The sequence below is a fragment of the Schistocerca cancellata genome, chromosome 6 (genome assembly GCF_023864275.1).
Source record: "Schistocerca cancellata isolate TAMUIC-IGC-003103 chromosome 6, iqSchCanc2.1, whole genome shotgun sequence".
NCBI classification, from domain to species: Eukaryota; Metazoa; Arthropoda; class Insecta; order Orthoptera; family Acrididae; genus Schistocerca; species Schistocerca cancellata.
The window spans coordinates 338,052,115-338,068,206 of record NC_064631.1 but is presented as its reverse complement, the minus strand read 5'-3'; positions in this window follow the sequence as shown (position 1 = coordinate 338,068,206).

Below are 16,092 nucleotides of genomic sequence, written 5' to 3'. Positions count from 1 at the left end.
GTACGGGCTTTTGTTAAAGTTTCGGGAACATACCTTCACCGAAGAGTCAATTAGTATATTGCTCCCTCCTACGTATATCTCGCGAAGAGAACATGAGGATAAAATCAGAGAGATTAGAGCCCACACAGCAGCATACCGACAATCCTTTCCACGAACAATACGAGACTGGAATGGAAGGGAGAACCGATAGAGGTACTCAAGGTACCCTCCGCCACACACTGTCAGGTGGCTTGCGGAGTATGGATGTAGATGTAGATGTAGATATGAAGCAATAGCAAACTAAAAATCACCACATTGCTGACTGACTGACGACTGAAATGATCTGGCGGACTGGATAAGCAGTAGCGTCTATTTGCTGATGAAGCAGTGGTATATACAGGGTGTTTCAAAAATGACCGGTATATTTGAAACGGCAATAAAAACTAAACGAGCAGCGATAGAAATACACCGTTTGTTGCAATATGCTTGGGACAACAGTACATTTTCAGGCAGACAAACTTTCGAAATTACAGTAGTTACAATTTTCAACAACAGATGGCGCTGCGGTCTGGGAAACTCTATAGTACGATATTTTCCACATATCCACCATGCGTAGCAATAATATGGCGTAGTCTCTGAATGAAATTACCCGAAACCTTTGACAACGTGTCTGGCGGAATGGCTTCACATGCAGATGAGATGTACTGCTTCAGCTGTTCAATTGTTTCTGGATTCTGGCGGTACACCTGGTCTTTCAAGTGTCCCCACAGAAAGAAGTCACAGGGGTTCATGTCTGGCGAACAGGGAGGCCAATCCACGCCGCCTCCTGTATGTTTCGGATAGCCCAAAGCAATCACACGATCATCAAAATATTCATTCAGGAAATTAAAGACGTCGGCCGTGCGATGTGGCCGGGCACCATCTTGCATAAACCACGAGGTGTTCGCAGTGTCGTCTAAGGCAGTTTGTACCGCCACAAATTCACGAAGAATGTCCAGATAGCGTGATGCAGTAATCGTTTCGGATCTGAAAAATGGGCCAATGATTCCTTTGGAAGAAATGGCGGCCCAGACCAGTACTTTTTGAGGATGCAGGGACGATGGGACTGCAACATGGGGCTTTTCGGTTCCCCATATGCGCCAGTTCTGTTTATTGACGAAGCCGTCCAGGTAAAAATAAGCTTCGTCAGTAAACCAAATGCTGCCCACATGCATATCGCCATCAATCCTGTGCACTATATCGTTAGCGAATGTCTCTCGTGCAGCAATGGTAGCGGCGCTGAGGGGTTGCCGCGTTTGAATTTTGTATGGATAGAGGTGTAAACTCTGGCGCATGAGACGATACGTGGACGCTGGCGTCATTTGGACCGCAGCTGCAACACGGCGAACGGAAACCCGAGGCCGCTGTTGGATCACCTGCTGCACTAGCTGCGCGTTGCCCTCTGTGGTTGCCGTACGCGGTCGCCCTACCTTTCCAGCACGTTCATCCGTCACGTTCCGAGTCTGTTGAAATTTTTCAAACAGATCCTTTATTGTATCACTTTTCGGTCCTTTGGTTACATTAAACCTCCGTTGAAAACTTCGTCTTGTTGCAACAACACTGTGTTCTAGGCGGTGGAATTCCAACACCAGAAAAATCCTCTGTTCTAAGGAATGAACCATGTTGTCTACAGCACACTTGCACGTTGTGAACAGCACACGCTTACAGCAGAAAGACGACGTACAGAATGGCGCACCCACAGACTGCGTTGTCTTCTATATCTATCACATCACTTGCAGCGCCATCTGTTGTTGAAAATTGTAACTACTGTAATTTCGAAAGTTTGTCCGCCTGAAAATGTACTGTTGTCCCAAGCATATTGCAACAAACGGTGTATTTCTATCGCTGCTCGTTTAGTTTTGATTGCCATTTCAAATACACCGGTCAATTTTGAAACACCCTGTATGAAGGTGTCGTCGTTGAGTGACTGTAGGAGGTAGACAACATTTCTTGTTAGTGTGATGAACAGATGATAATTCTAAATGTAGAAATATATATATTAATGAAGATGAGGAGGTAAACCAAACACATAATGTTCGAGAACAGCATTCTACATCTACATCTGCATCTACATGGTTACTCTGCAATTCACACTTAAGTGCCTGGCAGAGGGTTCAGCGAACCATTTTCATACTACTTCTCTACCATTCCACTCTCGAATGGCGCGTGGGAAAAAGTAACACCTAAATCTTTCCGTTCGAGCTCTGATTTCTCTTATTTTATTATGATGATCATTTCTCCCTACGTAGGTGAGCGTCAACAAAATATTTTCGCAGTCAGAAGAGAAAGTTGGCGATTGAAATTTCGTAAACAGATCTCGCCGCAAAGAAAACCGACTTTGTTTCAGTGACCGCCACACCAACTCGCGTATCATATCAGTGACAAGCTCACCACCATTGCGCGATAACACGAAACGAGATGCCCTTCTTTGCACTTTTTCGATGTCCTCCCTCAATCCTACCTGGTAAGGATCCCGCACCGTGCAGCAATATTCCAGCAGAGAACTGATAAGTGTAGTGTAGGCTGTCTATTTAGTGGGTTTGTCGCATCTTCTTTCTGCCAACAAAGCGCGGTCTTTGTTCGGCCTTCCCCACAATATTATCTATGTGATCTTTCCAATTGAAGTTGCACGTAATTATTGACAGCCCTTAGATTTGTGCGGTTTATCGTATACCCAAAATTTATGGGATTTCTTGTAATACCCATGTGGATGACCTCGCACTTTTCTTTGTTTAGTGCCAGTTGCCACTTTTCGCACCATACAGAAATTCTCTCTAGATCGTTTTGTAATTGGAATTGATCGTCTAATGATTTTACTGGATGGTAAATTACAGCGTCATCTGCAAACCTAGATCATTAATGTAAATCAGGAACAGGAGAGGGCCTATGACACTACCTTGCAGTTCTACGCGCTACAGTCTGGAACCGCCCGACCGCTACGGTCGCAGGTTCGAAGCCTGCCTCGGGCATGGATGTGTGTGATGTCCTTAGGTTAGTTAGGTTTAAGTAGTTCTAATTTCTAGGGGACTGATGACCTCAGAAGTTAAGTCCCTTAGTGCTCTGGGCCATTTGAACTACCTTGCAGAACGCCAGATATCACTTCTGTTCTACTCGTTGATTTACCATCTATCACTACGAACTGTGACGTCTCTGAGAGGAAATCACGAATCCAGTCAATTAAATATTTAGGCGTAACGTTGCAAACAATATGGAATGGAGTGAGCATGTAAGGATTAGTAGGGAGGGCGAATGATCGACTTAGGTTTACTGGCGAATTTCAGGAAAGTGCAAAGGAGGAGCGTAAAGGATACTAGTGGGTCACATTGCTGAGTAGTGTTCGAGTGTTCGGAATCCACACGAGGGAATATTGAAATAAGACATCGAAGCAATTCAAAAGCGCCTACTGCCAGATTTATTACCGATGGGTTCAGATAACATGCTAGTATTACGGAGATTCTTTGGAAACTCATATGGGAATCACTGGACGGAAGGCGACATTCAAGGAGAAATATTAAAATTTAGAGCTGGAATTTGAGGCTGACTGCAGAACTATCTACTACCCCCAACGAATATTTCGCGTAATGACCACGAAGAAAAGATTGTAGAGATGATGACTCGTACGGAGCCACGTAGATAGTCGTTTTTCTCTCCGTCTGTTTACGAGTGCAACAGGAAAGGAAATGAGTTGTAGTGTTACAGGTTACCCTCTGCCACGTACAGTACGGTGGCGTGCGGAGTATGTACGCACATGTAAACGTTACATTAAGCCTTCTGTTGACGTAAAGTGACTGTAATTTCACAAAAACAAAGCTTCCACATTTACTGAAATACGTTAACTATCGCAGATTTACAGCTACAGTTATTTTGCACCAATTTTCACCTCATTTGTCTTGATTCCTTAAATGGTAAGTGAAGAAATAAATTACCAGAAATTACCAAAATGTGGCAACTGAGAGCAGGAATTTCAATTCGGGATATGTCGGCAAGTGGACGGTAGATCACACCATGTGACATGAACAACACTGTCGTTACCAGGTGAAATACGCACGTGTTTTTCGCCGTCCTTATTGCTTAACTAGGGTACATTAAAACAACCAACTGACATAATTTTCTCATTCGTCCAACTATACGTTCCAGTCACAAAATAGGTATGAAAATGAAATGAGCGTTTGGTGTCGTTGGCCGGGAGGCCCCTTACGGGGCAGGTCCGGCCGCCTTGGTGCAGGTCTTATTACATTCTACGCCACATTGGGCGGCCTGCGCACCGGATGGGGATGAAATGATGATGAAGACAACACAACTACCAGTCCCTGAGCGGAGAAAATCCCCGACCCAGCCAGGAATCGAGCCCGGGCCGGTAGGACGGCAATCCGGCACGCTGACCACTTTTTTTTATTCCACAAAAACAGTAACAAAAATGGCTACAAAGAAATCACATATATAAGGTGACAGATAATTGCACTCATAAATTACAGCATTCAAAGACTGAGTCTTTAGCAGTAGCACAATTTAGCACCTTCACTGTCACCTTCAACTGGTGGCTGTTCAGCATGCACTTTTCCTTCTTCTGCAGCCTGAGGTGCCTCATCATCATTTCCCAAATTATCATTCAGTAAATCCTTGAAGTATGTTTCTTCCAGGATAAATTACGTGGACAGAAGAGCAGTCCCGAACAGCGACATCACAAAATCCTTCACTGCCTTGTAATTTTTGTCAGTTCCAGCCTTCTAAACGCAACCATAGGGAGTTCAAGATCTTCCTTTATATCAGACACCAGATGTTTGTCGGCATATTCTTGTATCTGCTGTACTACTGATCTATTTTTCATGTGTGACTTGCAGGTGAGGTTAGGGTCGGGAACGTGAGCCAACCCATTCCCTCTCTACTACGAATCCAGTTCCTAACCTATACCCATTCTGTTGAAGACAATTCGGAGCATGTTACCATATTTCTTATTCTGATATTTAAGTATTTTCTCGAATTCATTTTCCATATACATCTTGTTTTCAATGTGTTCATGGCTCCTAATATTGTTAAAAACATAACTTGTATATTTTCCCATTAACCAAATCACTGCGTTATTTTTTGCCTGAGGGTAGTAACTGTCCTCTGGCCTGAAGAAAATGTTAGTCGGTACATTGTTTGCTGAAGTTCTTCTTGTTTGAGCAATTTTCTCCCTGGTCCACCTCCAGATGGTAATCCTATCTCCACATGCGTAACGATGAGGCACACTATCAACGAGGTTGCATTTGCTGCAGAGGTTAGTGTCACTTAAACCGATGGCAAAGAGACGCTCATTAGTGCTGATGATGTTATTGACTACCTTGTACCACGCTGTTCTCACGTCAGACGAAGGAACATCACTACTGATGTTTGTTCCAGACCACATTCCATGCTATTCCAGCATATTTAGTTTCTATGTTATTTTTCCTTTCATGATTCCGTCTTTCAGCTAAAATCGCCTTTGCTGTAAGATTTTTGAAGTTTAAAAGCTTTTTGCTGGGATAACTTAGTTCAAGATAATACTCTCTAATGTGTTTCAGCTTAAAACTTATTTTTTGTGTATTTATCGGCGGCTCTACACTTTCTGGCCTGACAATATCGTATAGTTTTGCTGTAATGCACCCTGGATCATTACACATTATGCTCCATGTTCGTTTGACATAGAGTGCCATCGCTTTAGACTTGACGTCGGCTAGACCCATTCCTCCATTGCTTGGATCAAAAACTGCTGTCTTCACCGGCGCTCGAAACAATTCCCCTTTCCACAAGAACTTTCCTAAGGTGGACATGAGCGACTTCGTCACCATTGATGGAATGGCGAGAACCTGTGCTATGTAGTAGGCCTTGGATAAAATATACGTATTGATAAACAGTATTCTCTGGTACAGGTCTATGCTACGTTGACAGTTTTCAATCAAAGATCCCCTGATTTTTCTTGACACCTCCCGCCAATTTACTGCTAACATTTTTAAAAGGGGAGTTGTCAATGCCGATCCAAGAGATTTGGGTTCATTAACATGGTTCGCCCACTCAATGCGGATGTTAGCAAGCCGCTTCATATTTAGAAATTTACTTTTGTTTTCATTTACCCTCGCACCTGATGCGGAACAGTATTTTGCAAGTACCATCTTTAGTTGTGTCACATCTGTTTGGTCTCTGATGATTACGCCTACATCGTCCGCGTAAGCACCTACCGCGGTCTTTGTTCCGTGAATGGTAATGCCTATCAGCCTGTGCTGTAGTTGTCTCAAGAAAGGTTCCAACGATATAACGAACAGGAGCATAGATAAGGGGCTTCCATTGGTAACACCCCTTTTTATTTCAATTTGTTTTGTCAGTTGACAGTTAACGGAGATTTGTGCAGTAACACCCATTGCCATGTTCTTGATGATGTCGATGGTTTTTGGCAGGAAGTCCATTCGGCGCATTGTCTATATCAGGTATTTGTGATTAATTTGATCAAATGCCTTATGGAAGTCTATGAAAAGCAGTCCACATTTCATGTTACTTGCCTGCGCCAGCGCAATGACATCGCGATACAAAGGACAAGTCTGCTGTTGGCCTATGATGTCAGCGGTGCATGGTGAAAATCGCTTGTTAATTACTCGAGCTATAATTTTATAATCCGAATTTAAAAGCGAAATCGGCCGTAGATTGTTTATTTTTTTGCAGCCTCTGTTCTTTGGAATCAACACGATTTTGCATTGTTTGAACTCTGCAGGCACTGGCTTTCCCTGTAAGAATTCATTGACAATTTCGGTGAACATTTCTTCTATGAGGGTCCAAAGTCGTTTACAGAATTCAATGGGCAGTCCTTCAGGTCCTGGAGACTTCCTAGCCACTTCGCTATCGGGGAGGACACAAAACAGAGGAATGGTGTTGTTCCAACTTTATTGTAAAACTTTCATTTTCATGATTAAAGATGGTAGTTTTGTTTAGTGTTGTTCTTCACGCCCCCCCCCCCCCCCCTTCCTCCGACCATCCTCTGACCCTCTTCCTTATCTCACTCTCTCCGTCTATCTGTTATCCAAACCATTTCTTGTCTTACGTATTTTATTGACTTAGGAAACAGAACGGACACTGTTGTAAAGACTTCGGCCGGTAGCTTCCCGTGGCTTGCTCAGGGACACCGTTGCTGCCTCCCAGAGTTGTTTGACTAAGAGCTCAACTATTATACTGTCATTACTTACAACAGTAAGACCCTATTTATAGGATTAACTGTCTTGCGAATGCGTATTGCTTCCATTATCATGAAGCCGCAGAAGGACGAAACTGAATATGCCGTATGTTGGCCAGACGTTGTACGGCGAGAGACAGGTGTGTTAAAACAAAGTTGTGACACTCCTGGGCCAACCAGACAAATCCGTGAGAACAGTATGTTGTATTAACAAAAGACGTATGTGAAGACAAAGAATACGTCCCCTGTGATTGTCTAATAGAGCAGGTAATACTTATTAGCACGACAGATACCTTATAAACAGGGGCTCAGAATTCCGATGAAGTGCAGCATATACTACCGCCTAGCTGCCAACTTAACGTTTGTATGAAGGCACAGTTATACTTCTTTTCGTTGTTACGATGTTGTTTCATAATAAATAGATCACTCAAGAATTAGAAAATAATAAATAAATTTTACGATATAAGTGCAAAAGCTACAAATGTTAAAACAGGACACATTTAGAGACAAGAAAGTGGAGGAGCTTGGATACGAGTTCAGGGCTTTCTGGATGCGAAGTAGAATACTCTTTACTTTATAATCGTTGTGTGCCGGCCGCGGTGGTCTAGCGGTTCTGGCGCTGCAGTCCGGAACCGCGGGACTGCTACGGTCGCAGGTTCGAATCCTGCCTCGGGCATGGGTGTGTGTGATGTCCTTAGGTTAGTTAGGTTTAAGTAGTTCTAAGTTCTAGGGGACTTATGACCTAAGATGTTGAGTCCCATAGTGCTCAGAGCCATTTGAACCATTTTTTTATAATCGTTGTGTTTACGCACCGCGTAGATGGCGCACATAACAAGGACAATATTATGCATCCACCTTAAGTCACACCCATTCCCCGTAGAGACGCACTTCACTTTAATTTTACTTTCATACCTTTTTAATATCATCGATGGTACGATGATTCCTGTGGAACCTTGAGTGGGCTCCACCCTCTGAATTGTCTCTTTTGTTATCGCCGGACCTTTGTAAACTATGTAAATACACTTTAATTTGGTACATCGTCATTACTTTTTATATATGATACACTGCTGTATTTTCTATACTCTGGACATTTTAGCTCAGATTTCAAATTTTATTAAAAAACTCAAAAAGCATCCAATTTTTACATAAAAACACATATATTCTCAAAATTTCACCTCTAAATCTCTTCTCCGTGCCTCATGTGAAATTACGAAAAACGCCGATTTTAATGGAAACTTAACGTCTCTTGTATCTACATCATTTTACATCATTCTATGAACTAATTGCAAAATTAGAACAATATTATTTTGTGTTACATGGTTGCACAATGTTTGTCTGTTACGAGTACGCACAGAAGGTGCGCTCAGATTCACCATCTGGCTGGGTGGATAGAATACAGTCTTGCCCTTACCTCGCCACTGTCGCTAGGGAGGAAAAGCACTTACTTCCACGAAGTACATCGTAAAAAAAAAAGAAAAAAAGTGGCAGACAAGTCATCCGGTTGCAGATGCCTACTAAGTAATATCAGTTGAAGCAAAGGTGTGTCGCCAGCCACACAATTTCTCTCTGAGGCACCCTCTTAGAAACATGAGGAGGATGCTGCTGGCTTCTGCTGGCAAGCAGCTACTGTCGGTGTTCGTACTGCGACAGTCTTCTTATGAAGGTCTAGCTCGAAATCCGCGCGTGAGCAACTTCGTTGTTTCCAAGCGGCTAATTGATGATGGTATTGTTCACACAGCACTCATCGAGAACCGGGCTGACCCCCCCCCCCCCCCCCTCTGCATCCCCACCCCCGCCCATCCACACAGCATTCTGTGCGATAGGTCACTGGTGTTGTTACTGGGCGTGAAAGAGCTTTGCAACGTTCATGAGAAGTCTGGAAACAAACTGTAGTACTGAGATACCAATATGGCCAAATTACGTACGTAATCAATAGATGCATCAGTGACTGTATAGTCATTTCCAAGTGTATGTGGAGACAGCATTTTGGGAAACAAAACCATAGGTAATCGAACTTAGCTACCATGTTAAAAATTGCCTTTGATGAAGATGGGACGGGATAATGAAGCGTAAGAGAATGGCAATCCAATTTTATGGAGGAACTTTCAAATTTTTAATTCACAAGAAAGCATTTCATTTCCACAATCCGCTAAAATTATTGTCGTTAACACCAAATAAGTTTGGCACCCAACATGAGGGAACAGCCGGCCGCTGTGACCGAGCGGTTCCAGGCGCCTCAGTCCGGAACCGCGCTGCTGCTACGGTCGCAGGTTCGAATCCTGCCTTGGTCGTGGATGTGTTTGACGTCCTTAGGTTGGTTAGGTTTAAGTAGTTCTAAGTGTAGGGGACTGATGACCTCAGATGTTACGTCCCATAGTGCTTAGAGCCATTTGAACCATTTTGAACCGTGAGGTAATAGGAAGTAAATCCCTACCAGAAAAGCAGATGCTGTGCTGAGGTGGCTTGCTTTTACGCTGATACTAGGCTCTTCACGGGCTAAAATGGACGCATGACAAAAATAATGTTGACAGCACCATTAGAAACAATTAATAATTCATAGATATTTATACACAAATTTACAGATTTAGTGTAATGATGATAAGAAGTTGTGGCACTGATGTTAAATTTCTGGACACAGGTATAATCTAAACTCAGTGGTGGATGACTAAGGCCGGTATTACACTATCAAATTTCGTCGTCAAAGATTTGATCAAAGATGTGATCAAATATTCCGTCAAATATGTTTGACAAAGATCTTTGACGTAGCGCTAGAAGGGGTATTACACTGTCATCATATTTTTCGTCAAAGTTCAAGATGGCTGACAACAACAACTTGTTATTAACCGCAGCAGTTGCATGTACCAAAATTGCATTGTGTGCACATGCGGAAGAGAAGTGAGGGAAAAAAGGAACCATACATACGAGGTTGACAGTCTTAAATTCCTGGGATTACAACTTGATAATAAACTCAGTTGGGAGGAGCACACCAAAGAACTGGAGAAATGCCTTAACAAATCTGTATTTGCAATTCGAGTGTTAGCATACATAGGCGACACAAAAATGAAAAAGCTTGCATACTCTGCCTACTTTCTTTCCATAATGTCATATGGAATAACATTTTGGGGTAACTCTTCAAGTCAAACAAAAGTTTTCAGAGTCCAAAAGCGTGTAATACGTATTATTTGTGGAGTAAATTCACGGACATCCTGTAGAAACCTCTTCAAAGAACTGGGTATACTAACTACTACCTCTCAGTATATTTACTCCTCAATGAAATTTGTCATCTCTTTTTCCAACAAACAGCTCAATTCATACATACAATTCCAGAAACAAAAATGATCTCCACAAGGACGTAAGAGCACTTACTTTAGTCAAAAAGGGGTCCACTACTCAGGAGCACTTATCTTTTGGAACACTCATCTTCAATAATTTGCCAGCAAACATAAAAAAATTAGTTACAAATAAAGATCAGTATAAAAGGAGCCTGAAAACTTACTAGTGGCCAACTCCTTCTACTGCATTGACGAAATTTTTAATAGAAACAAATGATGTATTGTATATATTCATATTATTAGTATTGTTATTTCAGTTTTAAAAAAATTGACATGCTCCACATCCACGAGGATCTCCTGAGCACGGATCTATGGAACGAAAAACTAATCTAATCTGGGTGAAGCCGTTGGTTTTACGACGACACGATAAAAGCATTCAACAAAATTTGTAACGTGAGCTTATAGTGGAGGACGTCGTACATCAATTACTTAAGAATGGATGAGCATACATTTCTGTATGTGCTCAGTGAAGTGTATCCTCATATCACAAAGCACAATATTCACTTAAGAACTGCTACATCTCCAGAAGACAGGCTCACTGTAACACTCTGATTCCTTGCTACAGGAGAGGGTTATGTTATGTTAGGTGAGATTAGGTTAGGTCAGGTCAGGTCAGGTCTCCAATCTTCTTAATCTGTTTTGGTACTCAGGGCGCCTCATGTTGTAAGGCGCCTCCTCAGCTTCATACATCTCTATCAATCTTCCAGTTGTCGGCACACACCAATTGTATTTACCGGCAATGTTTATAAAAACACTACAGACGACAGAATGCTGCTGCGATGCTAGCGCTCCATGCGGTAACATGTCACACTGCAGTGAACAGAAGACAAGCGACTTCTTTGATCAAATCTACAGTGAGGCCCTAGATTTGATCAAATATTGGACGAATTTTGACAATGTTCCCTATTACACCATCAAATACCTTTGACAAAGATATTGGACAAAGATATTTGACAAAGAAAATTGGTAGTGTAATACCGGCCTAACTAACAGTATTTCCGCCGCGTAGGATTAGCCGAGCGGTCTATTCTGCTCTCAGCCGTGGCAGCGTGCGGCCCCGCGCGCCAGCCAGTGGTCCGCTGCAGGCGTTCTTTACTTCCGCGTCGTAGCTATAAGGCTTGTGTCCGTCCACCGTGAACAACATGTCTAGCGCATACCGCCGTGCGACCCTTAAAGTTTCCTTCCCAGCTGAATATGCGAGACCTCGTGCACATGAAGTTGAAACGCTCATACGTGAAGAAGTTCGTTTACATCCTAACCACGTTATCGGAATCCATTTTTCGATCATGAGTAGTGTCGTTTATATTAAAATGACAAACACCGAAGTGTGTGAAGATGTTATTCGCCGCCATGCCGATGGACTTAAGTTCAAATACTCTGATGGTCACGTCGGAGCTGTAACACTTGAACTCGCAGAGTACGGTCAACGCACGATTAGGGTGTTTGAACTACCTTTTGAAGTGCCGAAGGACGAAGTTGTCTCGGCGTTACAACCATACGGTAACGTCATCGGTTACGTAGAGGAAAAATGGCTAACCTTCACGACCTACCACGTCCTTAATGGTGTGCGTCAGGTCAAAATTGAACTGAAAAAACATATACCATCATACCTGACAATTGGCGGGGTGCGAGCCATTGTCATGTACGACGGCCAACCCCGAACATGTGCCGGTTGTGGACAAGAAGGCCACGTCAGATCCACCTGCATGCGACGCCGCCTGATCCAGACGCCGGTCGGCGAGGAAGCGTTCCCAGCGGTGATCACTCAGATCCCTGTCACATGTGCCAAGGTTGCCAAGGAAGGTAGCACCTCTACACAGGGTCTTCCGGCTCCGTTGACGTCGTCTGATCAGGTAGATGCAACCGCTACTGAGATTCCTTCTGAGGTGCCACAGACGCCAGATCCTGACCTGCCGAATCTTCGAGGCACTGTGACTGAAACTGCTACTGAGAAGGACGTTGATTCGGGAGTGGTACCTACTTTTGCTTTCCTTCAGACTGGTCCGGAGTCAGACGAAAGCCACCCGCAATCAGACTCTGAACGACATGTTCGAAAACAAGGGTCGACACGAAAGAGAAAGAAACGTATCCGTACACCCCCTGATGAATCCATTCTACGGATGGATACCAGGGATGCAGACCCAAAGATGGACGACAAACCGCTCTTTGATGTGATTTGAGACTTTCTCGGCTCTTTGATGACTTTCTCGGCTCTTTGATGACCGAAAGCCTGATGCGAACGACCCGCCACAGGCGACCACTGGCAACGAACACCCCTCCTTACTGGCGCTGTCGCCCCCACAGGTCGACGTCGAAGAGAGCCTATCCGCTGAGCCGAAAACTACGTCTCCTCTCCGCGTGGATGATGTACACAACCGATGCCCTACCGCAGTAGCAGTCTCCTGGGCAGACGACGTGCGACGTGGAGATCGAAGGGACTGGGGTGAACTGTGCTGATGATGGGGCGCCCCCATCGGTTGCGCTCGCTCCCGCGCCCGCAAACTCTCCACAATAGCAAACTCTTCAGCGGACCGGCACGATCGACGACCTCTCGCTCGTGAAGAAGGAGCGCCACCTGCGCCTGTGGGACTCCAACACCAGCATTATCGTGTCGCAACGATTAACCTCGCGACCATTCGTGCGCCCCACAAACTAGCGCTGCTCCGCGATATGATTTATGATGCGGACATAGATATTGCTCTTTTTCAGGAAGTGCATGTCGCCGATTTTTCACCACCACATGGCTTCACGGCGCATCTTTCTCCCGCTTCGGACACTGGTAGTGGTGTTGCCATCATCTTACGAGAAGGTCTTCCTGCCGAAGATGTCCTATACCTCCCCACCTCTCTTTGGTGTCCGCATCGTCAATATTTATGCGCCGTCGGGCTCCAGCTACCGTCGTGAACGTAATGCCTTCTTCGCGAATGAAGTTACACCCCTTTTTATGGGACCACACGATGACTGGGTCATTGGTGGAGACTTCAACTGCACCCAGCGACCTCAGGATCAATTGCCGCGTCACTCACCATGCGAAGCTCTGGAAACAGTCGTCACGCGGCTACAATTTGTTGACACGTGGAGACATGTTCACGGTGATCTTTTGGGCTTTACGTACTACACTGCGCACTTCTCTAGCCGACTGGATCGCATCTACATCTCGAGATCCCTAATACAACACACTCGACAGGCTGAAATCTAGCCAGTTGCTTTCTCAGATCATGAGACTTACTTCTGTGATGTTGTTCTCACAAGACAGGCAGTATGGCACGGACGTGGTTTATTGAAACTGAACACGGCACATCTTAATTCACCTGACTGTCGACTTCTAATAGAAGACACTTGGATCACATGTAATAGACGCCGTCCCACGTATCCGTCTACCATATCCTGGTGGATCCAGTGTGCAAAACCTGCTCTTCGAAAAACTTTGATCCGGTATGGCAAAGATGTTGTAGCCTGGAGGAAGAGCACTATGGACTTTTACTACAGGATCCTACGAGAATGCTCCACGATGCCAGCCTCCCCTGAGCGCCATACAAGGATGAACCATGCTAAGACACAAATCTCCAATCTCATGCGGAGGCATTTGGAAGGAGCGATAGTACGATCTCGTACTGCTGATCGCATGCCTCATGAACATCCGTCGATGTACCATATCACCCAAGAACGCCAAAATCGACGCCGAAAATTGATTCACGTCCTAAAAGACCAAGAAGGGCGTCGATACGTAACCCAATCTGCAATAGGGAATGTGCTTCACGCCCACTACCAGCAGCTCTACGCCGCAATTCCACCTTCCCCAGAGTTGATCGAGGAAGTCTCACAGCTGACTTCGGTGGTATCCCAGGAGATGCGTCGATTGACTTGATGTCAGAGGTGACTGATGATGAAGTCCGCGATGCGATCCGGACAGGAACCATCAATCGCTCCCCAGGACCCAACGGTCTTCCCCTCGAATTTATCGCACCTTCCGTGATTTGTTAGAGTCTACCTTCACCTCCATCTGTCGGGAACTGATGTCTCCGGAAGTACCTGTGCCGGACGCTTTCATGGAAGGAATTATTATTCCTGTACATAAACCGCATGCTGGCAACAATATCAGTGATTATCGGCCCATCACCCTCCTTAACAGTGATATGAAAATCTTCACTCTCCTTTTGGCGGCACGACTTAAAAACGTTGCCCGATATGTTGTGTCGCCAGACCAAGCATCTTTGGGAGGGGATAATAATATCCGCACGGCTTTATGCCGCTACAGGGATATGATCGCCGTTACCCAGGCATAACGCCTGTCTGGGGCACTTGCGTCTTTGGACTTTAGTCAAGCTTTTGATAGGGTTGATCATTCGTTCCTTACGGCCGTTCTCCACCATATGGGTTTCCCAGTCGCCTTTATCACGGTAGTGATGCGCCTTCTGCGGGGTGCCTCATCCAGGATTATGTACAATGGCAGACTCACTCCCCCGATAAAAATAGGTCGATCCGTACGTCAAGGTTGCCCTCTCTCAGCGATTTTATACGCCTTTTCCTTGGAATCCTTGCTATGTGGACTAAGACAACGTTTGGTAGGGTTGTCCATAGATCGCTACCGATTCTGTTGCACGGCCTATGCTGGCGATGTAGTCATCTGTTTACGTAATGCCGACGAGGTTCGAGCTGTTTTGACGTGGGTAGCGACTTATGGTGAGGCATCGGGTAGCTCTTTAAACGTACGTAAGTCACAAGTTATGTTCATTGGCACGGGACTTCCCGTGGAGTGCGTTACACCTCTCACCACCGTCGATACCATTCGCTGTTTGGGAATAGATTTTTCATCTGATCTCCGGCGTTCAGCCACCATCAACTGCCGACGCCTCCTTTTAATGATCAGAGCAGGTCTTATGGACCATCGCCTTCGATCCCTAGATATTCTCCAACGAGCTCGATATGTAAACATATATATCGCATCCCGAGTTCCCCATGTAGCACAAATTCTATCTTTCCCGCCTTACTGTGGCACGTCGCATGTTGGCAGCGATGGCATCTTTCGTCAGAACTGGGCTGTTGTTCAAAGTTAACTATGCAACCCTTACTCTTCCCCGTGAACGAGGTGGGATAGGTCTGTTTCACGTGCCAGATAGAGCTCGCGCCCTATTTGTCAGCTCCCAGATGACGGTATGGACACGTTGCCCAACGAGCCTCACTCGTCTCCTCCTGTCAGCATATTCGCCGGTCTCACTGTCAGCCCCAGTGATGATCTCGGATGTTCCGGCCCAGTTCCATTATATACGATACTTCTTTCTTGAACTCAGTTATCTACGCCTCACCTTACCAAGACAACTTTTACTCAAGACAAAGGCAGTATACAATGTCCTCCAATTAGGTCGTCCACCTAACCCGATTGAACAAAAGTTCCCCCAGGTTGACTGGCGTCATGTATGGCGCGCGGTGTTCGCCTGTTACCTTGACACGAATGTTCAATCTGTCTGGTACCTAACTGTCAATGGTAAGCAAATCAACCAATTTCGCCTGCATCGTATCCACCTCGCCCAATCACCTCTATGTTCCTCGGACAAAGACCAA